General features: G+C 42.7%; 1 pseudogene; it reads right to left on the minus strand.

Moving 5' to 3' along the window:
• Positions 1–3,831: 3,831 nt before the first annotated feature.
• LOC114682152 overlaps positions 3,832–24,782 on the minus strand; it is a 71,986-nt pseudogene continuing 51,035 nt past the window's right edge.

Consider the following 24,782-nt stretch of genomic DNA (forward strand, 5'->3'; position numbering starts at 1 on the left):
AAGACTCTCACTTTCTCTCTCTCTCTCTCTCTCTCTGGGTCAGGACAGCCTCCCACTTTTAGAAGCTTCTGTTTAAATACATGACATTGATATAAACTCATTTTGGTATGAAAACTTTTTAAGTTACATTATATTTATAGAATAAAAATGCCATTGCTTCACTTTACAAAGCAATTAGGCTGAATTTTCATGTGCTTTAACAAAAAAGGAAAGTTCAGACATGACTACTGATGTGCTCAGTAGCAAGACATAAATGTTGTGTGCTCAACAGTAAGGTGCCTCCACTTTCTCACCTCTCTTTCCATCTAAAATGTCTTGATGGTTACTGGCATCGCCAAGCACAAGTAAAATGTTTCAATATGCACATTTAGCTTTATATAATCATTTATATTCAGTGCAAAAAACGAGGAAAAACTCAAGGTCTCCGCTTCCTGTCAAACGGCTGTCTTAAGCTGTCTGCAACTGTCTGAAATGTTCTGCAGGTGTTCAGAATTTTTTAGTTATTGTTTTACCTGGTAAAAATATAACCTCAAAACTCCCTGATAGGTCTGCTAAAGACCCAAAGTCACTTCGCAGCTTGGTTTCTGGTGATGGCGTATGACAAAGCTATGCAAAAAGCAATGATTTAAATAAATACCAATAAACCCTGTGAATGAGTTTCAAACACAAGTCTCAAGGAAAAGAGAGAATGCAACTGCATCCCTGTGTGTGTCCCTGTGCGACACAGATGCTGCCTAGGAGGCTGCATCCCACTGGGCTTTAAAGTCTTAGTGTGGTGTCTATGATACACTGTGCAACTGAGCACATTCTAGGACATACTGTGGCACCACGTACTGTTCTACATTCAGATTTGTAGAAAAGAACCCTCCCAACACACACATTGTAGACTCAACAAAGTGTTCATTATAGGAAAGTATCTTTTTAAAAATGAGATTTGCATCATGTGTTGTGGTGCACACTTTAGTCCCAGCACACAAGGCGGAGACAGGTGGATCCCTGAGTTCAAAGCCAGCCTGGTTCTACAGAGAGTTCCAGGCCAGCCAGGGCTACCAGAGAAACCCTGTCTCGGGGGAAAAAAAGTTTCAGTGTACAATGAACCCCTAGGAATGATTGTTTTTATGAACTCCATCCCCCTATAAAGCACTCTTTAAAAAAGGTCATTGCTTATCCCCTAAAAGTGCTCATTCTCCAGCAATCTCTTACTGCTAACAAACAACTAGGACTTTAAATCATCAGAGATACCTTTTTCAATACATACTACACTGGCTATTATACACAATTTTGGTTGTATTAGGGGAATATTTGAAACTGACGTTCAAGTATGAACAATAACACTAGGCTAAGCATCCCCATGTCATCGACTAGTTTCCTGTCTTCAGTCTACTGTATCTGGGAACTGCACAAACAAGCGGGTCTGTGGATATAGAATGACCCAGCAGAAGCCTAATTGTCTAAGCAGACTGGAATCGGAAACGCCACGACAACTAAACATAGGAATGTGCTATGAAGACCAGAGCTCATCACATCTGGTCTGCTGACGTCATCCAAAACCAAGTCAAAGAAAGGCCCTTTTTTAATAAGTGTCTAGGAAACTGAGATAGAGAGGGAGAAAAACCCACCATCCCTAGCATCATTTTTCTGGGGCTCTAAATTCACTTTAAATTAATGCAGGTCCATCTAGTGATTTGTTGAACACCTGTACACTAGTTATTTTTAATTGTATTGTTGTGATTAACTCCAATGGTGTGTGATTTTATCGGTAAGGGAATCTTCTCTTGGGGGCTAGGAAGCAGCTACTGAAGGGCACACGGTGACCCCTCAGCCACACCCCCAGGGCAGGAACCAGTCCTGAGGGGACCAGCATGATGGGTGAAACACATTTGCTTGAAAATGGGCTGAAGGCTCCCTGCTGTAGCCGTGGATTGTCCAGGATGATCTCTCCTGAAGAGCTATGAGAGGATGTGCTTAGAGCTGCTCTGATCTCATGCATCCCCACCTAAAAGGCCAGGAGTTCGGTGCTAAGACTGATTACAGCCCAGCGGCTATTGTTACTTTATCGTTATAGTCCACATTTTCCTACAGTTAAAAACAAAAAACAAAAAACAAGGGGGGGGGGCAAAGAGCTAGCTCAGGGATTAAGAGCAGGCATTGCTCCTTCAGAAGATCCAAGTTTGATTCCCAGCAACCACGTGAGGGGTCTGTAAATCTAGCTCCAGGCAAGAGCCTCTGTGAACATACATAATTTAATTTTTAAAAAATGAATCTTTAAAAACAGAAAAAAATGGAGCCAACCGTCTTGGCACCCAGCTGTAATCCCAGCACTGGAGAGGCAGAGGCAGGTAGATGCTGCAAATCCAGTCTGCATGGGGAGTTCCAGGCCAACAGGGCTACATAGCAAAACCTGGTCTCAAAAGTAAATAAAAAACAACTGGATATATAAAACACTGATGTATATATCATTAATATTAGAAGTGTAGAAATGATGGATGACTTCTAGGAAGTTTGTAAACTTTGCAATTTTTCAAACATTTTATTTTAATATTTTATCTAGCCAATGACTCTGGGCTAAACACATTCTGACGCTTTCCTGTGGGTCTAAAGGACCCACATATCATCCTGGGGTGAGATCTATGTATCAGCTGTTTTCATTGTTCTGGACAAGATGTATGACTCTATTAGGATGAAATCTAGTATCTAAATAAATGCTACAGAAGCTCCCAGTCTCATCAACAAACATGCTACGAATATTTAAGTGCAAAGATTTGGTTTACTTTATCCTGTTACCAGAATTTTTTTTCCATAATTAAAGAAAAATATCTCTTAAAAATGACAAAAAGGCAAGCTGTGTTTCTAGAGGAAACTGATAGTGGACATTGAGGTGCTCTCACTTCAAGGTGGTTTCTGGCTAAGCTGGGGAAGAACTTTCTAGGAATGAAGCTCTTTTTGGTATTTGAATCCCTCCATAAGGCCAAGATCTGTCTTCATCATTAGCACACACTAGAGTGTGCTGTAAACTGGGTCCAGCATATCTTCCTTCATGCATGTCCACATAATCCCACTGACAATCCACGCCAGCTCCATTCATAAATGGACCCTTTAAGACACAGCTAAGTCAGCACTAGAACTACATATGTGCGTAGCATAAGCAAACAGTGAAATGCCAGCTGGAGGATTTCGGGACTGGCTACCTTCTGGACCTTTCCTGAACACATGCTCTTCACCATAAAACTTAAAACTGGTGCATGATACAAAGAGTTGTAGTCTGTATCACTACTGTTGAATCCTGATTTTTGATTCTCAATAGTAAAGTCATGAGTTACAGTAATCAAGCAGTAGTTCAAACAAAAAGACTAAAATAAATTTGAAACATTATCAAATTATGAAGCATTGCTTCTCATAAACAGGGTGCACATAAAATTCAAACTATTCTAAATTCAGAATTATGAAATGCTATTTTAAAAGCATGGAAATTTTAACTTCAAACTCTTACAAAATGTAAGACTGTGGCCTCTTAAAAATATGCCTTGTTAAATGTGCCATGTTTGGGTGCACACATTAATAGGTATATCTCCACTGGCTTCTCAGACACTGAACACCTCCTCTGGAGATGAAAAATGTGGAAATTGTAAGTGCATTCCATGTTGTCGTCTTGTAATTCCTGACTGTAACTACCATGATCGATGTCTTTCAGCATGTCACTCTATATTCTAGAAGCTGATGGGGCAGGATCTGTGCTCCAGCAAGTATCTTCTCAGTTCACTGAAAGACGAATCCCAAGCAGCTCACGCAGAAGAACTCTGCCAACCCAGTGTTCGTCTCACCACAGACCCTAGCGTAACTGGCCACTGTGAGCTTATGATGGGTGGATGGGAAGAGAAGGTGTGTAAGAAACAGCCGTCTCCAGGAGGCCTTCTCAGGGCAGGCAGGAACATTGCACATATAAAACTGACGTCACCACTCCCAGTGAGAGTGACCGAACAGTAATATCCTCCAATTGTGCTTCCTTTTTTTCATACCACTTTGCCAATATACTCGGGATCTAATGGAATCCAATTATGGGAACAAGAGCTTAAACTTTTTCCCAAAAGAATCAGAGCCAGTCTTCATCCATGGGTATTTTTCTTCTTTCTGTTAAGTCACCTGTTTGTAAACAAAACAACACAATGTGTTAGAACAAAATGCCTATTACAGGTAGGGTAGATATTTGTTCTCTCATACCTTTTGAAATATCTGCAATGAATACTTTTTTCTGTTAATAGTCACCTATACAGTAATGGTATAGGATTTCCTTCAAAATAATGTCTATGAATTTTTTTTAATTAGTTTTTTTAGTTTGTGTGAGTGTTTGACCAGGAATGTATATGCACCATGTGCCTGCAGTGCCTATGGAGGCCAGAAGAGGGTGTCAGATCCCCTGTGACCGCTACCACGCAGATACTGGGACTTGTCCACAGGCCTCTGGAAGAGTGGCCAGTGCTCTTAACTGCTGAGCCATCCTCTCCATTTAATACAAATGTTGATCGCTATGGAGAGTGTTAGGTTCATGCTGTGGACATCACCCTGTATGCTGTGAATGTGTTGCTCTGATTGACTGGTAAATAAAACACTGACTGGCCATAGCCAGGCAGGAAGTATAGTATAGGCAGGATAAGCAGAAAGGAGAATTCTGTGAACAGGAAGGCAGAGTCAGTCAGGAGTTGTCAGTCAGACACAAAAGAAGCAAGATATGAAAATACCGGTAAGCCACAAGCCATGTGGCAACCTATAGATTAATAGAAATGGATTAATTTAAGATATAAGAACTAGACAGCAAGAAGCCTGCCACAGCCATACAGTTTTATAAGTAATATAAGTCTCTGTGTGTTTACTTGGGTCTGAGTGGCTGCAGGCCCGGGTAGGCTCCCGCTAGTTTCACTTTAATTTCTATTACTCTTAGGCTAATACTTTATGTCAAAGTGTGTATTTATTATGTTCTACAAACTGCCAACACAATAAGACCTATTATATGGTTGTCTTTAAACATGAAAGAGACAGTCTTTATTAATTGACCCTTTAGGAGAAGGATAAAAACCATTTTTTAAACACATGAACAAAAGCACCGTGCTTCTATTCTGTTTTCTCTATTTCAATGAAGCTACACATGGTACTGAGTACTTGAAATACAGCTAGTGTGACTGAGAAAATATCTTTTCTAGTTTTTTAGATTAAAAACTCAAACAAAATAGTTTTCCAATAAGCACATTTTTGTTTTGATAGGATATTTCACTGAGATGTGCTATTAGGAAATACAACATAAAGACTAAATCAAAGCCTGGGTTTTAAACCCTTAGTACCTAGAAAGGCAATGCACAGCAGTTAACTATTTCACAACTTTATGGCATCTACATATTGAAAGGTACCATTTTGGCCCTCTGCCATATAAAAATTAGTGAAATCAATTTCACATATTCCTTTTTACCTATGAAACAGGACCGCCATCAATTTTCTTTTTTTTTTTTATTTATTTATTTATTTATTTATTTATTTATTTATTTATTTATTAATTTATTTAAGACAGGGTTTCTCTGTGTAACAGTCCTGGCTGTCCTGGAACTCACTCTGTAGCCCAGGCTGGCCTTGAACTCACAGAGATCCGCCTGCCTCTGCCTCCCAAGTGCTGGGATTAAAGGCGCACGCACGCACCACCACAGTTTTCATAAAAAGACATTTGTGCCTCACGTTTTCTTTCCACTGTTATACTGACAATTTGAGAAAGGTATATTTTTTTTCTCTTGTTTAGAAAGCTCTCTGGGGACACCGTTAGCCACAGCTGTCCCCAGAGTCTCACAGGAGGAGGATGCAGAGCACACAGCATCCATCTTTTCAACTCCGACAGGTCCAGGTCATAGATCTGCTGAGTGTTTCCTGGTTTCTTTTGACACTGTAAGAACTGTCAGCCCCTCACGCTCCATCAGTATGTATGTACCCAGACACACCATCACACTTTAGCTGGGCTACCCAGAATGATGCTGCCCTGTCTTACATCTCAGGCCAGACCCAGTGAGATGAGAAAGACAGCATGGAAATGCTGGCCTGAGCAGCTGTAGTCACAGAACTGAGCACGAGAGGGCAGCGTGGAGGAGTTAGCCAATCAGCATCGACTGGGTGAGACACAGGGTAAGTGGCAGGAGACACCAGGAGCAGACAGGTGTGGTGATGCACACTTTAGTCCCCAGCAGAGGCAGGCGGGTATCTGTGAGTTCAAGGACAACCTGGGCTACAGAATGAGTTCCAGGACAAGGCTCCAAAGATAAACAAGAGGAACACTGTGTTGAAAAACAAACAAACAAACAAACAAGAGAGAGCCCGAAGCTACGAGCAGGAGACAGCAGAGCAGGACCAAGGACGGTAAAGAGGGAGAGGATCTGCACGGGTCCATCTACTGTGGAAAAGATCCTCGGGAGACAACTTGAGTCTCTGAGCATTAGCCCACTAGTTAGAAGTCCTGACACTTCTCCTCCTCTACATTTCTCAGAGGAAAATAAATACCAGTGTTTCCTATACAGTAAGCAAGATGACTGACCATTAGGACCTCCGCACAGAACAGCAATGGAGGAAAACGCCGTCAGTCAACAGTGGCCGAATCAAGGGAGAAATACACAACACATATCATAGAGAATGTTACTGTGAGCCTTGCTTTGTGAAGCTCGAGACAGGCGCTGATGGAAAGAGGTACCTGACAACATCTCCTCATGTCCTAGGCCCAAAAGGAAAAGGTCAAAGTGCTTTTAGTAGTAATGCTGTATTTGACTATTTCACATTTACTGTGCCAAGTCTTCAAAATCCATGTGGACTTGTGTATACATTAAATATCCACTTAGATTCAGAGTCAAAGACAGGAATTCATACTTTTTAATAAAGTCCCTTCAGCTATTCTTAAGATCATACATGATCAGGGATCACTTGTACACCCTCCCACCCAAAGATAATTATCCTGGATATATCCCTGCTAGAAAATCATTTAAAAATAAGCTATCTCCCCACCCCTTGAGATGGGGTCTCTCTGTAGTCTTGGCTGTCCTAAAGAGCACTCTGTAGACCAGGTTGGACTGAACTCACAGAGATCCTCCTGCCTCTGCCTCTGAGTGCTGGGATTAAAGATGTGCGCCACCATGCCCGGCTGTAAAAACTAAGCTATCTTGTATATATCCCCACTAGGAAGAGTTCCCTCTTTGGGGTTTGCTTTACTATTTTTGTTTTCAGATGGAGTTTTGCTATGTAATCAAAGCTAGCCTCAAAGTCATGATCCTCCTGCCTCCACCTCCTGCACACTGCCTGGGTACTGCAGAACTGCACAGCTAGTCTGGCCTTCCTGTCTGGCTCACTACTCTGCAGCCTATCAGAACATGTTACATGCTCTGCACGTGTGCACAGGTTATCTTTTTTCAGCTGGAACTACTGCCAACCCTTTTACCACGGGACTCACGGCCTATGTCAGAGTCGCTTGCTTCACTCTTAACGCGGTGGTGCCATTTGCACATTTAAAAGCAGCAGAGGGCTTGGTGGCCAGCGCTCAGGGAGACGAAGAGCAAGTGGGAGAAGGAGGCAAAGACTCGCCTAACCTATATATCAGGGCCAGACCAGCTACAGCCCCATGCTGAGACCCCATCTTAACAAAGAAGAGAGAGATGCAGCAGACTGCAAGTGTTAGAATGCATGTGTGTAACCAAACAATCTCACTGTGCAGGAGACTCAAGATGTTTGTACTGATAGAACCCAGACTCAGGGTACTACCTTCTTGGGTGGGCATCCCAAGAACCCAGATTGATGCAACAATTGATCCACCCAGTTGATGCAACAGCACGAGGTTTATTGTTGCGGCTATACAGTCGGGCTAACTCAGCTCCAGAGAGCAAGAGTCGCGCCTATGGCAATCACATGGGTGCTTTTAAAGGAAAAACCCACAAAAGCCGTAAGATTACAATTCCCATGCAATTTCATTTCGATTGCTTTATGTCTAGAGGCTAATTTCATAAGATCATGGCCTGATCACAGGGTGGGTACAGTCACGTCCACATGCACATTTTTCCCGAAACCTCAAGGGGGGGGGTATCAGGGTGGGAGTGGAGTTTACACAAAGGTCACAGTGGTCCTTCCTGGAACGCTTGCAATTATCCCAGTCTCAGTTGAGCGCATCTCTTAACAGAGATCTCTTTACACTGTTACATTGTGGCAGAGGTGGTTGAATAATGGCTGAGTCAGGCTGCCCTTGGAATTAGTTCTCTTTTTAGTTCCTTCTTCTCCTGGGGCTTGGGGGTGTGAGCCTGAAGGGTTAGGGTCTTTCAGTACTTGTGTTTATAAATGTAGCTATAGTGTTTATTATAGACAGCAAAGGAACAGTACACTGTATTATAGGCCAAAGGTAAGCCTCCTCAAAATTCAATATGCCCAATTTAAGTAGTTCAGTTAAAAAGACTTCTGTCAAGATTAAAAATAAGACTGTCTCTTTATTTGGAATAAAACTATACTGTAGGTATTTTTAATGAGTGAGATAGAAAAAAACAAAACATTTACATGGCCATTGCCTTTTAAAGGTGCTTTCTGGGGCTGGAGAAATGGCTCAATGATTAAGAGCTCTTGGTACTCTGCAAGAGGACCTGAAACAGGTTCCTAGCAGGTCAGGGGCTCACGACTGTCTGTAACCTGTAACTCCATTTCCAAGGGGATCCAGTGCTCTCTTCTGGTCTCTGTGGGTACTGCAAACATGTACAGAAACTCTATGCAGAGACACACACACACACACACACACACACACACACACACACACACACACACAATACAATTAAAACAGAAATAAAAGAACAAAGCATTCCTGGCCAGGTATGATGCATACCATGATAGCAAGAGAATCACAAAGAGTTCCAGAAGAGCCTTAAAAGGTGCATACAGGAAAGAAAACTACTGCAACAATGATAGAAACCAATACGAATGTGGCCTCTGGAAACATACCCACCTCATTTGTCACGAACAAGAGGGACTGCTGTATAAAGGGACAGGATTTAAAAAAAAAAAAAATTTAAAAATAGGCACTGAGCAAATCAAATATCCACGTGGAAATAAGAGAATGTTTTTGAGTTAAAACCTGGAATTCACATATCTATTATCCACACTATAAGTATAATGAACAGGCCACAGACTCGACAAAACATGCTGGAGCTCACCAGCTGACCGACGTAAAAGCTGGACCACTGGCTCATGCTGCTAAAGGCAGCAGGTCATTTACCTGCTAGTTCTCCCAGTCTGTGCAAGGTAAAGCCTCCTCTTCATCCTCCGACTCAGGGGATGCTTCTTTAATTCTTCTGAGAGCTTCATGGATGCTCCGAGTCAAAGGGTCTGTATCAGGAAGTGTGAAGGATTCTCTCAAAACTTCCTTCTGAACCTTCTTCAATTTTACCCCTTTCCTTATCTGCGCCAAGATATTATTACTGTCATCTTCATCAGGAAAAGGAGGCAGAGTCCGCTGTTCAACCTTTTTCAGATGAAAACTACCACGCTTCAAGGATGCTAACACTTCATCCATGGGGGAACTCACTTTGGAAAACAAAACAAACAATCAGAGTTAGGATAACTATTTAGAGTCAAACTCTGTGACCTCCTCCAATGCAAGCTGGGAGATGGTCTTGATACGATAGGTGAGATCTCAAAGACCCCATATTGCACACCCACCACCAACCCAAAGTAAGACAGTGACTGGTTACATTTTTTAATTAATTAATTGATTTATTTGTTTTCCAGACAGGGTTTCTCTGTGTGTAGTTCTGGCTGTCCTAAAATTTGCTCTGTAGACCAGGCTAGCCTTGAACTCATGGAGATCCACCTGCCTCTGCCTCCTGGAATTAAGGCATGTGCCACCATGGCCAAGCTTTTTTTTTTTTAAATTGGAGCTGGAAGATGAGGATCTGAGTTCAAATTCCCAACACCCATATAAAAGCTGGACACAGTGGTGCATACCTATAATTCCAGTACTTGGGAGGTACATGTGACAGGTGGAGCCTGATGGGCTTTAAGTGGAGTTCCTGGCTAGCTAGTCAAGCTGAAACGGTGAGCTCCAGGTTCAGGGAGAGACCCTGTCTCAGAAAGTAAGGCAGTGAGCAGTTGAGGAAGACCCTCAAATTGACCCTGGCTCAACATGAAAAACTGAGTGCATATACAAACACACACACACACACACACACACACACACACAAACACACAATTTAATGTTGTTTCACTGTCACTGTGCTTTTTCATTTAGTTATTTCACATATGAGATTCTATTCAGACTGTGGTATGAAATAACTTAGAGAATATTCTCAGATTAATATGTAATATGCAAGATGCTCAGTATTATTTGCCCCATGCAAATTAAAAGCCCTCAATGGTAAGAAAAATGCTATTTTTAGAAGTAACTGTATTGAGGCATAGTGGACATGTGATAAATTGCACATAACTTCCTGCTTGTCTTTGTCTTTTTATATGAAGAACTTTCTTGTCTTCAATACTAACTGTGACCTATATGATCTTGTTAATGGCTTCACACCCTTTCTTACAATGATATCCTCATCATCAATAGCATATGAGCTCCATCACTATCACCATCATCATCAATAGCATATGAGCTCCTATCACCATCATCAATAGCATACGAGCTCCATCGCTATCACCATCATCATCAATAGCATACGAGCTCCATCGCTATCACCATCGTCATCAATAGCATATGAGCTCATCACTATCATCACCATCATCATCAATAGCATACGAGCTCCATCACTATCACCATCCTCATCAATAGCATATGAGCTCATCACTATCACCATCATCATCATTGTCATCATCAGCAGCAGCAGCAGCAGCATATGAGCTCCATCACTAAGCTAGACTCTCCAGTCAGAAACAGTTTACCATTCAAGTTAAAATCACATTTGTGGGGCTGGAGAGACGGCTCAGTGTTTACGAGTACTTACTGCTCTTCCAGAGGACCCAGGTTCAATTCCCAGAAATTGTCTGTAACTCCAAGATCTGACACCCTCACACAGCCATACGTGCAAGCAAAACACCAATGCACATAAAATAAAAATAATTTTTTTAAATCAGATTTGTTTGTCCTAACACGAAAAGTGCTACCTAACAAATAGGTCAAATGTCACTTGAATATTTTAAAAACGTGCCTAATAGCTCAAGAGAAGGTATGTATTTGGAAACACTTGCTGTGAGTTAGTAAGAATTCTCCTCTGCTGTGACCCTGAATGCCTGTTTGCTATCAAATAATGTTCAAAAACACTCTTTTAGGCTTTGCAATGCAGAGCTCTTCCTTCCCTGTGCTCCCTCGCTCCCCAGCGAGTCCACAGGTCCTGTGCACTCACCTCTCCTCCTCTGTAAGCCCTCAGCAGTCTTCCTCAGCTTCCTCCGGGCACTGAGCAGCTGGCTGCTATCGAAGAGCTGTGCTGAGGGGGCGCTGGCTGACTTGGGGATCCTCTTCTCACTGCCCCCCTTCCTAAGTGTGTCTTTCTCCAGTGTCTCTGAAGTGCTGGTGCCACCATTGTCCTTTGCAACAGGCAGAGGCGGGGGTGGAGGTGGGGGAGGGGGTGGGGGAGGGGGAGGGTTGGAGGAAGAGAGGCCGGGAGTGGATCTGCAGTAGCAGAAGGTTTGAGATCACTACTAGTCAAAAGTGGAAGCGATGAGGGGGGAGGCAGTTCCGAGGTAAGGGCACTGGGAGGGAACGAAGTGGCTTCAAGTTGTACTGATGAGGTGTCTTCCGGGTGGACAAGGCTCCCAGGAGGCTCTGCTGACTGTGAAGGCCCCAGTTGGCTCCCCGCTTCCCCACCTCTGTTTTCTCCTCTGCCTGCTGCACTCCTGGGAGAGAGTCACCCGCTCCTCACAGGCCACAGGACTTGCTGTGCTTCTTCTTCTAGAATGAGCCACCTTTAATCTCGCTGATTTAAGGATGACTTGCCCGGGTACCTCTAAAATATCAAAGTTATTGTATGAGCATAAATAACTTGCCAACAAATGCTTAGTTATTTCTTCCTTTAACAGAGTGTTATTATTTTGTCTCTTCTCTGACTTTTTCCAAGGTACAGGAAAAAAGACAACCAGAAAAACTAGAATACCTGTGCCTCAACTTTCAATACCTTTCAATCAATTATCACCAAACTCTTTATTATCCGATATCAAATATGCTAAGCCTTGTTCCCTCTTACCCAATTAAGTCAACTGCTTAGAAAACGCATGTGCTGGGTATTGCGGTACACTTGCCTTTAATTCCAGCGTCCAAGAGACAGAGGCAGATGGATAACTATGAGTTTGAGGCCAGCCTAGTCTACATACATTCCAGTCCAGCCAAGGCTACATATAGTAAGACCAATCTCACAAACAAGCAGGAAAACTAGCCACATGACTTTAAGTCTTCAATGGGGAAAAAAAACAACAGTATCTAAAACTCAAGATAAGAAGTATAAAATATATATTACTGGTACTTAGCAGGAAGCTAAAACATTACTACTGTTTATTTTCAAATACTTATATAAAAAAGTTGAAACCTTTAAAAAAGGGGGGGTCCTTTTTAAAATGTCTGATAATGATTTTGATAGGAGGGGGAGAGTACAATGAAGTGGTTTTTTGTAGTATCGACAGTATTTTTTTTTATTCAAAAGAATCCAGGCTTTCTGACACGCTCCATTCTTTGTACTCCTGAAGGAGTACACCAGGGCTCCAAAGAACACTACTGTCAGCTTCCGCCACAGGAAACCTGGGAGCCCATCAAACCAACGACTTTGGTTGGGATAGATTCTACACAGAGATCTTCTAATAGGAGTACTACGGCACTCTCTGAAAAACAACGAAAATCCATCAATCTATTACCTGCTTAAATGTCCGGAGTCTGTCCAGGGTCCTCTGTCTCTCCTGGCTAACCCAGGCACTTTTCCTTTCCTCTTCATCATGGAATTTTTCTCTCTTCTGGGAAAAAGAAGAAATTACATTACACTGTACCTTTTTCACAGGAAAGGAAAAGAGAGGATTTCCCAACATGTTAATCAAATGACGAAGAGAACGACTCAGTAGACAAACCTTTCACGATGAAATCACTACACTCCCTGTTAAGTTCACACTGGCCCACGAGGATCAATCAAACTCTTTCCAAGCTGAACAACAATGCTTAGTCTCAGGGTCGGGGCTGAAACAATTTCAGTAATAAATAAACACTCTGGTCTTCACATTCAGCTAACTCAAATATGAGTGAGTTTTGAAATAAAAACAGCAACCACCACATCAGTAACTGAGTGTTCAAAGGTTAGGAAAAACACACTTCAAAACACTCACTGTTCGTGAATCATGTGGCTCACGCCACCTGCAAGCAGCAGTTACCGACACTGATGGTTTAACTTTCTCCTTAGTGCTGAATCACCTGTAACATAGCAAAGCCTCATTTGTCAGACTTCAAATGAAACTCTCTGCTTAATTTTCAAAGCTTGATTCTTCATGTCAACAGCACATGTACAAACTGAACTGAGAGAGGATTAGCAAGGCCCTCCCTGCTCAGGGCTGACTAGAAACTCGGGAAGCACTCCATACTTGAACAAGACAGCACGGGAGCTGCCTCCTCAGGAGACTGAGCCCCCCCCCACGTTAGGCTCTTCTCTCACAACCTTTTCACCCCTTCTTCTCCCGACCCAGGCTTGATGACAACGGCAGTTCTTACTGTATCTTCCTTGGATGATGACATCAAAGTCTAAGATAAAGAGATCTCTGTTTCCTTAAAAAGGTGAGAGGTGGGCTGGGCATGGCAGCACACACCTTTGATCCAGCACTCAGGAGGCAGAGGCAGGAGGGGGATCTCTCTGAATTTGAGGCCAGTTTGGTCTAGAGAGCAAGTTCTAGGATAGCAGGGCTATGTAGAGAAACCCTGCCTGAAAACAAACAGAACAAACCAAAAAGAAAAAACAGAGCGGCAGAGAGGACTCAGGGAGCGAGGTGCTGACCGCAGACACGAGTCCGAGGAGGAGCCGTGGAAAATCCAGGTGTAGAAGGAGGCGTGACAGGCGGACTCCTGGAGCTTGCTGGCCAGCTAGTCTAGCCAAGCCAGGTACAAATGAGACCCTGTCACAGACAGGTGAGGTGGAGAGTGACTGAGAAAGACAACTGACATTGACCTCTAGCATCTGAGCGTGCTCCCACATGCACGTGCACATATGCACACAGCCAAGGCATGGTGCTGTACTTTTGTAATTACAAGACTTGAGAAGCCAAGACAGAGAGATGATTGTGAACGAGGCCAGTCTAGTCTATCTTTAAAAAAAATAAAATGAAAAGTAAAAAGGTGAAGTAGGTGTAATCTATGGGTGAGAGGAAACTAAAAGGTATTTGGATACTATAATCCAATAACAATATTTATTACATCTAAAGATACAAAAACACCCCAGGAAGAACCTGAAGCAGTCTGTATCCAGAATGACAAAGACACACAAAACAGAAGCCATTGTTAGCAAACTAGACAGCGCCAGGCTCCTTACTCACGGTCATGTTGGTCACTTTACAGTGTGGCAGATAACCTAATCAGGGAAGTCCTGACTTTTCCTTCTTAGTTTAAAACTACCTGAAAACAGAGTTCGAGAAGAAAATGCTATCTTCAAATACAACATGTTGACATCAACCTCAAGTTACATTTGATGTACTTAACTGCCAAATACAATCAAATTTTGACTAAAATGAGGAACAGTACCCGACAAGCATCTAAGATAAGACAGTGTTCCCTACAGAACAGGCATCCCATCTAAGAAAGCCATCAACTCTCACCAGTGATAAACGGTCACAGAAGCTGAGCATATTCCTCTGAACACCCTGTTCCTTATCACAGAGTAAACAGTACGGTGGATGTAGAAGAAGAGGAAAACAAGACAGTACATAGCCCTTCTCTGCTGAAGGAATGAGTGTCCAACAATGCAAAGCATCACGCTCTTAACAGTGGTTCACACTGGTGGGCAGCAAGCAGCACCTGGAGGCCGAGGCAGGAGGAGGATGTGCATTCTGGGTCAGTCTGGGCAAGAAAAAACATTGTCTAAAAGGGAACCTGGCGATCAATGCCCAAATATAGACAGAAGAGTTTAACAACATACAAGATTCCCATAGATGGCATATGAACCACACGGACCTCATGGGCAAGTTTGGGTAGAGATAACTCACTGAGCACAAGACAGCATGCTCAGATTGTCTTTGTCCCATTCTAAGACAATAAGAAAAAGAATGGCGTGGTCTGCAGTGACAGCCGTGACTGTCACGAAAGCTATGTCTGAAACAAGTGCCTGAAGACCACACAAGAGCCGAGACAGATTAAAAGCAGGGCACTTCCCGGGGTCCTGTCTCTAACAACACAAAACAGTGATGACTACCGCAAAGTGGAAAAGAACAAATACATAGAGAATAACATGAAGCTAACATTACCAAGTAGAAACATGGCACTTTTTAAATAGAAGAACAGTCACTGCCTGATGAAGGACTGGCTTTCCATTAAAAATAAAAAATGGAGCAGGAGAGATGGCTCAGCAGTTAAGAGTACTGGCTGCTCCTCCTAAGGACCCAAGTTCAATTCCCAGCACCCACATAGCAGCTCATACCTGTCTATAACTCCAGCTCCAGGAGATCTGACACCCTCGCAGACATGTGCAGGCAAAATGCACATAAAAATAAATTTAAAAAGAAAACTAAATAAAATAAAAATAAAAATTGATGTGTATCAGAAAAGCCATACTCAATGCTGGGCCTCAGACTTCTTCACTACTACATCAATACTACAGAATATAGTGACAGTGTCTCCAAAACTTTGTTGGAGAGGTAATGACTGTATTGGACAGCCAATCTGCCCTTTTGTTATTGTTATTTTCAAACAGGGTTTCTCTGGCTGGCCTGGAACTCAGAGATCTGCCTGCCTCTGCCTCCTGGTGCTAGGATTAAAGGTGTGTGCCACCACAGTCTGGCTAACCTGTCCTTTCTTACAAAGAAAACAAGAAGACATTCCACAAACATACAAGAATTAAGGAAATATCAAGAACACTTTCCTTAAACAGTACCTTTATGAAACCTTAACCCTAAAGGAATAAAATATACTTAGAAATAAAGAAATGAGCCAGCCGGGCGGTGGTGGTGCACACCTTTTATCCCAGCAATCGGGAGGCAGAGAGGCAGGTGGATCTCTGTGAGTTCGAGGCCAGCCTGGGCTACCAAGTGAGTTCCAGAGAGGCACAAAGCTACACAGAGAAACCCTGTCTCGAAAAACAAAAACAAAAAAACAAAAAAAAAAAAAAGAAAGAAAAAGAAATAAGAAAATGAGCAGCAGAGGACTGCTGATAAGCAATGAACTTGCTTAACTCTAAAACTGAATCTTAACAACTGAGAGATATGAATGTGAACAAAATCCAAGTTTTCTGATATTCTCACATCCAGATCCACAGCATCCCTGAATGGCAAGGGGGGCTGTGAGAAAGCAGGCCAGCAACAGTAGATTTACTTTTCACAGCCCAATGCACTGATCCCAATGATCAATGCTTTTCCAACTATCTTCGTAAAAGAATCTATAAAATTCTAATAGTTCTTTCAGAGTCATGATCAAGGCCTTTTGCTAAAAGTAGCAACAATGAATTCTGGAATTCATTTTTTGGGCATTGTTTTATTCTTCAATGATGATCACCTAACACTTTATATATTATACACAATAAGGGTTTTCAGCCGATTGAGACAGACTCTGATGGTCAAGAGGTTAAATTGAAACTTCACAATAAACTTAAATCTTTTTATTTTCCTAGACAGGGTTTCTCTGTGTACCCTCTGCTAGCATTAAAAGTGTGTGCCACCACCACTCAGCATTTAACATCTGATATATGATCAAAATTTTATACAAACATAAAAATACAGAACGGGTGAGACTTGCATATAAGAAACCATTTAAGGTCATGCACTAGAAAAAGTCATGTAACTTGTTAAAATATCCAGACAACAAAATAGTAAGAAAGATGCTGTTTAAGAATTAATCCCATGTTCTGGTTCACTTACTGATTTGTAAGTCAACTGCACACTACAATACACATCAGGAAAAGGGCAGGGCTGGCTTCCTTTTTCTTTTAGCTCATGCTAGGTCAGGTCTTTACTGAAGCACAACCCTTGGTTTTTTGGTACAAGGTCTCACAATATAGTTCAGGTTGGCCTTGAATTCACAGGCATGCATTATGCCAGCTATGGGGATTATCACAGGGATACACAAGAAAGAAGATCTGTGACACAGTTTTTCTAATTTGGCCAATGACGAAGCAGGGGGTAGGATGCTACCCTTGAGATTGGGAAAGCAAGAGAAAGAGAAGTTTGGGTTGGAAGTGGAATGAACAAATCTAAGACAACCTGGATATAGGGCAAGGAACTTTGATAACAGACTATCTTTAGAATGGTGGGTTTACACACACATATATGAATAAAGTTCTTAAATTGTGCGGACATTTATATGTATATAAGCATGTATATAGGGAAGCTCTGAACAGTGTCAGGACTCTTAAGTAACATTCTTGGCAGGAGGGTGAATAGCAGAAGTAGTGTTTTATTAACTGTTTGATTGAAGGACAGATGATTGATTCATAATTGATTAGGAAATGCTTTTTAGAAGGCCTGAGTAGCCATCCTGTTTCCTAATGGGTGGAACTGCCACACTTTCAGAGAGGTCAGATACACTCTATATGTCTCTTGGTGGTAGTGGGACGGATCCTTTGGATAAACATTCGTTCCATGGACTGTGGCAAAGCAAAGGAATTGTGAAAGATTAAAAACAGCACACTTCCATGTCTTGCTCTTACATTAGCTGAGTCAATTATTATACAAAAGCCAGACCTCTCTTCCTAAGTCTCAGAAGCAGGCTCACTACATCATCTTCAAGGTTTCCAGATAGGAAAACAAAGAGAAGACATGTTTTTAAGCTCCACAGTGAAAGCAAATATAAAGCTACAGACTTTTTATTTGTTTTTTTATTTATTTATTTTATTTTATTTTATTTTATTTTATTTTATTTTGGTTTTTCGAGACAGGGTTTCTCTGTGTAGCTTTGCGCCTTTCCTGGGACTCACTTGGTAGTCCAGGCTGGCCTCGAACTCACAGAGATCCACCTGCCTCCACCTCCCGAGTGCTGGGATTAAAGGCGTGCGTCACCACCGCCCGGCTATTTATTTATTTATTTATTTATTTGTGATCTTCCAACTTAGGTAACAAAGCCCAGAACTACGAGTTACCAACGAGCACAACACAAGACACACTACGTTCTACACACTACACACTCCTGTTCACACACTACACACTACTACACACCACTCCTGTTCTACACACTCCTGTTCTACTGTTCTACACCTCCTGGCTTCACTACACACTCCCTGTTCTCTCTACACACTCCTGTTCCTGTTCTACACACACACTCCCTGTTCTACACTCCTGTTCTGCTCTACACACTCCTGTTCTACACACTACTTCCTGTTCCTACACTCCTGTTCCTACACACACACACACACTCACACACTCCTGTTCCTGTTCTACACACTCCTGTTTCTACACACTACTCTCCTTCCTCCTGCTCTACCACTCCTTTCACACACTACACTCCTGTTCCTGTTCTACACACTACTTACTCCTGTTCCTTTCTACACACTCCTGTTCCTAGTTCTGTTCTACACTACCACACACACTCCTGTTCCTACCTACACTGTTCTACTCACACACTCCTGTTCTACACACTCCTGTTCTACACACACTCACTGTTCCTACACACTCCTGTTTCCTGTTCACACACTCCTGTTCTACACTACTACACACTCCTGTTCCTGCTCTACACACTCCTGTTCTTCCTGTTACACACTCCTGTTCCTGCTCTACACACTCCTGTTCTACACACTCCTGTCTTACTACACACTACACACTACAACTCCTGTTCCTGCCACACTCCTGACTACTACACTCCTGGGAGCTCTACACACTCCTAGTTCCTGTTCTACTCACACACTCAGGTGTACACACTCCTGTTCCTGTTCTACACACTACACACTACACACTCCTGTTCCTGCTCTACACACTCCTGTGGACACTCCTACACACTCCTGTTCCTGTTCTACACACTCCTGTTCTACTGTTCTACACACTCCTGACACTACCACACTCCTGTTACTGTTCTACACACTCCTGTTCCTGTTCTACACACTCCTGGTTCTACACTGGACTACACACTCCTGTTCCTACACACTCCTGTTCTACACACTCCTGTTCAGTTCCTGTTCTACACACACTCCTGGTGACTCCTAGTTCTACACACTCCTGTTCCACACTACACACTCCTGTTCCTGCTCTACACACTCCTGACACTCCTGTTCTACACACTCCTGTTCACACACTCCTGTCTACACACTCCTGCTCTACACACTCCTGTTCCTGCACACACTTCTGTCCCACAGCTAAAGTTTACCCCCTGACCCAGCTGAGTCCATCAAATGAAGGAGCTCTCCCAGCCTAGTGTACACTGGTGAGTCCGCTTGCATCTTCCACATTCAGATGCAGACCAGGGACTTCCAAGAGACAGGCACTCTGAGGCTTATAGAGGAGCAATGACTGGAGTGTGAACAGACAGAAAAGGGTTTCCTACAGCACTGGTGGTTAAGATGCCTAGAAAAAAACTGCAGGATCCTAGAGACGTGGACGGAGCTTCCATGGTAAGCCGGCATCTCTATACGAGTCACATGGACAGAGAGTTCAGGAGAATGGATTAATCATACCACAGCTGATCTGTCAGCTGGTACGTATCAAAGTCAAATCTGTTAGATCTAAGGATCCCAGATGGAGAGATGTGAAGTGGAGAGGTTGTTTGGGGAAGTATAATGCTTACAACCTAGAAATTACTATGGTAAGTACTGTCTCTAAGAGCACAGCCCCTAAGTGGAAGGCCTAGAATGCACATCAGTTTCTTCCTTTAGCATCTGAAGGACTTTGTTAAATCAGCTCACCTGTGAGGGGCTGGAGGGAGGCTGCTATGCTAATACAGGAGACTGGGTTCTGTCAGCATCAGAGTTGGGTACAAGGAACCTAGATAGACTTGGAGATCCAGCTTCCATTGTCACAGTGCATGCGTGTGGTTTTTTTGGAGGGGCAGGGGTGCTTTGGGGGTAGGGAGTAACTGCAATGCCAGTGGAGGTCAGAAGATAACCTTGAAGTCAGTTCTTTCTTTCTTTCTGCTGCAGGATCTGAGGCACCAACTCAGGTCATCAGACGCATGGCAAGCACTTCTACCCACTCAGTCATCTTGCTAGCCCAATAATGCACTCTTAAAGAATCTGAGCTGGGTGTGGTGGCGCACGCCTTTAATCCTGGCACTCAGGACACAGAGGCAGAGGCAGGCGGATCTCTGTGAGTTCCAGGACAGCCTGGTCTACAGAGTGAGTTCCAGGACAACCAACCAAGGCTACATAGTGAAACCATGCCTCAAAAAAAAAAACAAAACAAAACAACAACAACAACAACAAAACACCACAAACAAACAAACTAACTAAAGAAAGACAGACTCCGAGGACAAGGATTGGATACAGCACAGTCAGAACAGAGTGTGGCTGATACACCCGGTGCAACTCCATTGGAGAAATGATTTTTCCTTTGCCAGTACATATCAATTGCAGATGGCTTCCCCCTCTCAGTGCTGGGATCCCATCCGGCTTGAACCTGTGCACGTCTCTGTGAATTAGGTAAGTGCACCAGTCTTGTTGTATCTGGAAGACAGTCTCCTTGGAGTCATCCAGCACCTTTAGCTCTTAGAATCTTTCCATCTCCTCTTCCTTATGGATTCCCCAAGCTTGGAGGAGAGGACTTTGATGCAAAGAGCCATTTAGGGCTGAGTGCTCCAAAAGTCTGCACACTGTCCAGCTGTGGGTCTCTGGATAGTGCCCATCTACTACAAGAAGCAGCTTCTCTGATGGGGGTTAATCAAGGTACTGATCTGTACCCCAGCCTGGTAGGAACTTATAAAAATTTAAGAGTTTTATACTAGATTGCCACAGCTAAAGCCAAATCTGGCCTCAATTTGGAATCTTCTGCCTCAGCCTTCAGAGTGCATATTACAGGCATATGCCACCATGCCCAGCTTAAGTGTATGTTTTGTGGTTTTGGTTTGAAAACAGTGTGGTAGCTCGTGCGGTGGTGGCTGAGGCAGTGTAGCTCATGACAGGTTCGGCATCCACACCCCTCCTACCCAATGCCACCAGGATGCCCAGAGAAAGGTTAGCAGTGAAGGCGGAGCCCAAGCGGCGCTCGGCAAGGCTGTCAGCCAAGCCCGCACTGCAAGGTGGACGCGAAGCCGAAGAAGGCCTCGGAAAGGATAAATGATTAGACAAAAAAGTGAAACAAAAGGGAAGAGGGGAGCAAAGGGCAAACAGGCTGAGGTGGCTGAGCAGCAAACCACAGATGTGCCTGCAGAAAATGGAGAGGCTGAAAACCAGAGTCCAGCTCTGAAGTCGAAGAGAAAGAAGCAAGTCCGACTAACATCCATCGTGTTGTTAGTGTCCCGGCCTCCCTTCTTGTACAATCCAGAGGAATATTTTTATCAACTATTTTGTAAATGTGAGTTTTTAGTAGCTCTAGAAACATTTTAAAAGGTGGGAGAAGTCACTCATCCATTTTTTAAGTGTAAATGATTTTTTTAAGAGGTTAAATCACTTGCTGGTTGGTTATTTTTTGGTACAACCAGAAATAGCAGGATACTGAATCAGGAGAGGCTGTGACTGTCTCAGGGGTCACCATAACATTCCGTAGAGGGGGCTAGTTTTATATCCTATAACACAAAGCACAGTAAATGGTAATTTGGAGTTTGGTCATGCATTTGTGTCTGGAATATTTTCAGTTATTTCTGGTCTAATGTTTCTAATAGAACTGTATCCTAAAAAAACCACTCCTTGGTCCTTGCCCAGTCACAGCTGTCTCTGGTCATGGCAGTCCATTTTCCTGACAATTGTGATAATGTTCTGTGAAAGATTAAATTGTGAATATGTACTGTATGTGGCATAAACTGTGAGTCAGTGGAATTAATGATTGTGAGCATTTGATTGTTATGTGAGGTTTTGGGAAAACTTGCCAAGTTTAGGATGGAACATCACTGGAAAAGTTCAAAGAGAAACAGCACATGGCTCTTTTGGGTATGTGAACACAATGTATGACTCTTAAGAGTTTGGATCCATGTTTTTAGAATTGAAATGTCTGTGTACTCTGCTCCTCAACCAATAAAATCTGAGCTGTGAAAGAGAAAAAAGGGGGAGGGGAGGGGAGGGGAGGGGAGGGGAGGGGAGGGGAGGGGAGGGGAGGGAGGGGAGGGGAGGGGAGGGGAGGGAGGGGAGGGGAGGGAGGAAACAGTCTTTCTCCATATGTAGCCTATGCTGGCCTCAGCTGTTCAAGCGACATCCTGCCTTGTCTGTCAAGTGCTACAACTACAGCTGTACACATTGTATCTGTGAGGATATTTTTAATGGAAAAAAATAACTTGTTTTTTGACCACAATTTTTTGTTTACCATTTGTTCAGGGGTAGTAACAGTCAGCAAGTAAACTTTGTGCTTCTTTAGTTCATTTTTTGAGTTAATAATAGATTTTAAACTACCTTAGACCTGCATGTTTATTTTGCATGGTTTCTATGGAAAACTGTTAAAACAATAAAATTAATTATGAATTATATTTTAAACAATATACTACCCAAGAAATCCAATAAAGGTAACTTGAGCTTCAAACCAGGCTTTGAGAAACAATAATCACTTGTAATCAAAGGCTCTGGGCATGCACAACCTGAGGCTATAAGCCAATGCAGTTGCAAACAGCCAAGACAGCTCTAAATAAGGTCCAATATAAAAAATGTAAATTACAGCATTATGAGATGGGGAGGGGTGCTGATATCTCCCCTGTCTCCTGTCTGTCTCCCTGTCTTCCATCTCCTGTCTCCCCATCTCCCCTGGTCTCCCCATCTCCCTGTCTCCCCCGTCTCCCCCGTCTTCCTGTCTCCGAGTGTGACTTTCTTTAAAGATAATTCAGAATGGACATGCTGAAGCCAGCTCTCATTTCCTGAGCTATAAATGTTTTAGAATGGACTTACATTGTTCGGTTTCCCTGTCTCATCAGGTAGGCTATCTAATGTACTGTTGGGCCAAATTTGAAGATAATGTTTACCTCTGATATGCTGTAGATTTTGACCTTTGTCCTTATAAAATTCTTTGAGGAACAAATAAATTACTTCATCCACAAAAAACTGGCATTTTATCGGAAACAGATTAGTCACATCAAAAGAACAAATTAAGAGTAGAATGTCAGTAGTCAAGCTAGTAATCCAGGTAGAAATGAGAGCAGGGCACCCTCATTCCCCATCTGATCCTTACCTAACCAGACACAGCAATTCTAACCACAGACAGAGATGAAAAACAAAGGCCCTAATGAATTAGCGATTTCTGGCTTCTAAGAGAGAGAGTCATATAGTTTAAGGATAAGTGACTGATCCCATGTAATTATGATAAGGGGCAGCTTTAGCTCAACTGTGCCAAATTAGCTCAAAGAACCATAAATGAAGTCAAGTCCACTGACGCTGTGTGTGATGCAAAGAAAGAAGAGACGCTCTACAATATCAAATAGGGAGAAATGCCATACTAGCTTTTCATACTCAGTTAGGTATAAGCTTCTAGTGTTGACTAAAGATAGCCATATCAAACCCTGGAGAACCCACTCCAGTGTATGCAGGTGTGATGCGGTGCAACACCGGGAAGAAAGATGATTCCTAACGTAGCTCACATAAGTAACCAGCTACTCTCCGCACCTAGGAGCGCAGGCAGGGCGCATCCGGAACACGGCAAATGTGACATCACACTGGATAAGAAGCCGGAGCTGTCTGCTAACTGGAAAAGGCCAAGTGTGCTCCTCCTCGTCCATCTTTCCTTACATCATACTGGAATCCTAAGCTATGCCATACGAAGGGAAATGAAGTTATACACATTGGCAAGAAATAAAGCTATGTAGAAATGTATGTAGAAAGCAGAAATGAAAGTCAGCATAAAGAACAGTGGACCATTACAGCAGAGATGCTATAAAACAATTCCTAGTCTACAACTAGAATTTGAAATTAAATATGAAATAATACTATCCCCACAAAGACAAAATCTGCCATATTACAAGATTTAAATGAAGAAAACTATAAAACTGAAAGAAAGTTAAATAATCTTGTATGTATACAGTAAACTTCAATAAAGATTGATTCCTTCTTCTCGTTGATTTAGAGGTTAAAAGACCCAGGTTAATAAAAGAGTCTCCAAACAGAGCCATGGAGACAAATCTCTTGACCTTTGACTCAAGGGCAAAGGAATGCAGTGGGACACAGTTTGTTAAACAAATGGCGCTGGACAAAGTGGACACGGACGTGCCAAGGTGATGGGACACCGACCTCAGACGGGCCAGGCAATTTTAACTCAAACAGCTCATAGACCTAACTGTAAATGCAAAGCATAAACCTACAGTATTTAAAGTAAAGAGACACATGCTATGAAAAACAACAACTAGTAAGCTACGGATATTGCTCAAAGCAAAAGCTCTGGAAAGGCTATGTTTAGAGAATGAGAGAATAACAAAAGACACCTGATAAAGGACTCTTCAAACTCCACAATGAGAAGAAAAGCTCATTTAAAGTGAACAACAAAAGCCAGAGTGGTGGTAGGGCTGTAATCTGGGAGGTGGAGGCAGGAGG

Source organism: Peromyscus leucopus, unplaced genomic scaffold, assembly GCF_004664715.2.
Source record: "Peromyscus leucopus breed LL Stock unplaced genomic scaffold, UCI_PerLeu_2.1 scaffold_933, whole genome shotgun sequence".
Classification (NCBI taxonomy): domain Eukaryota; kingdom Metazoa; phylum Chordata; class Mammalia; order Rodentia; family Cricetidae; genus Peromyscus; species Peromyscus leucopus.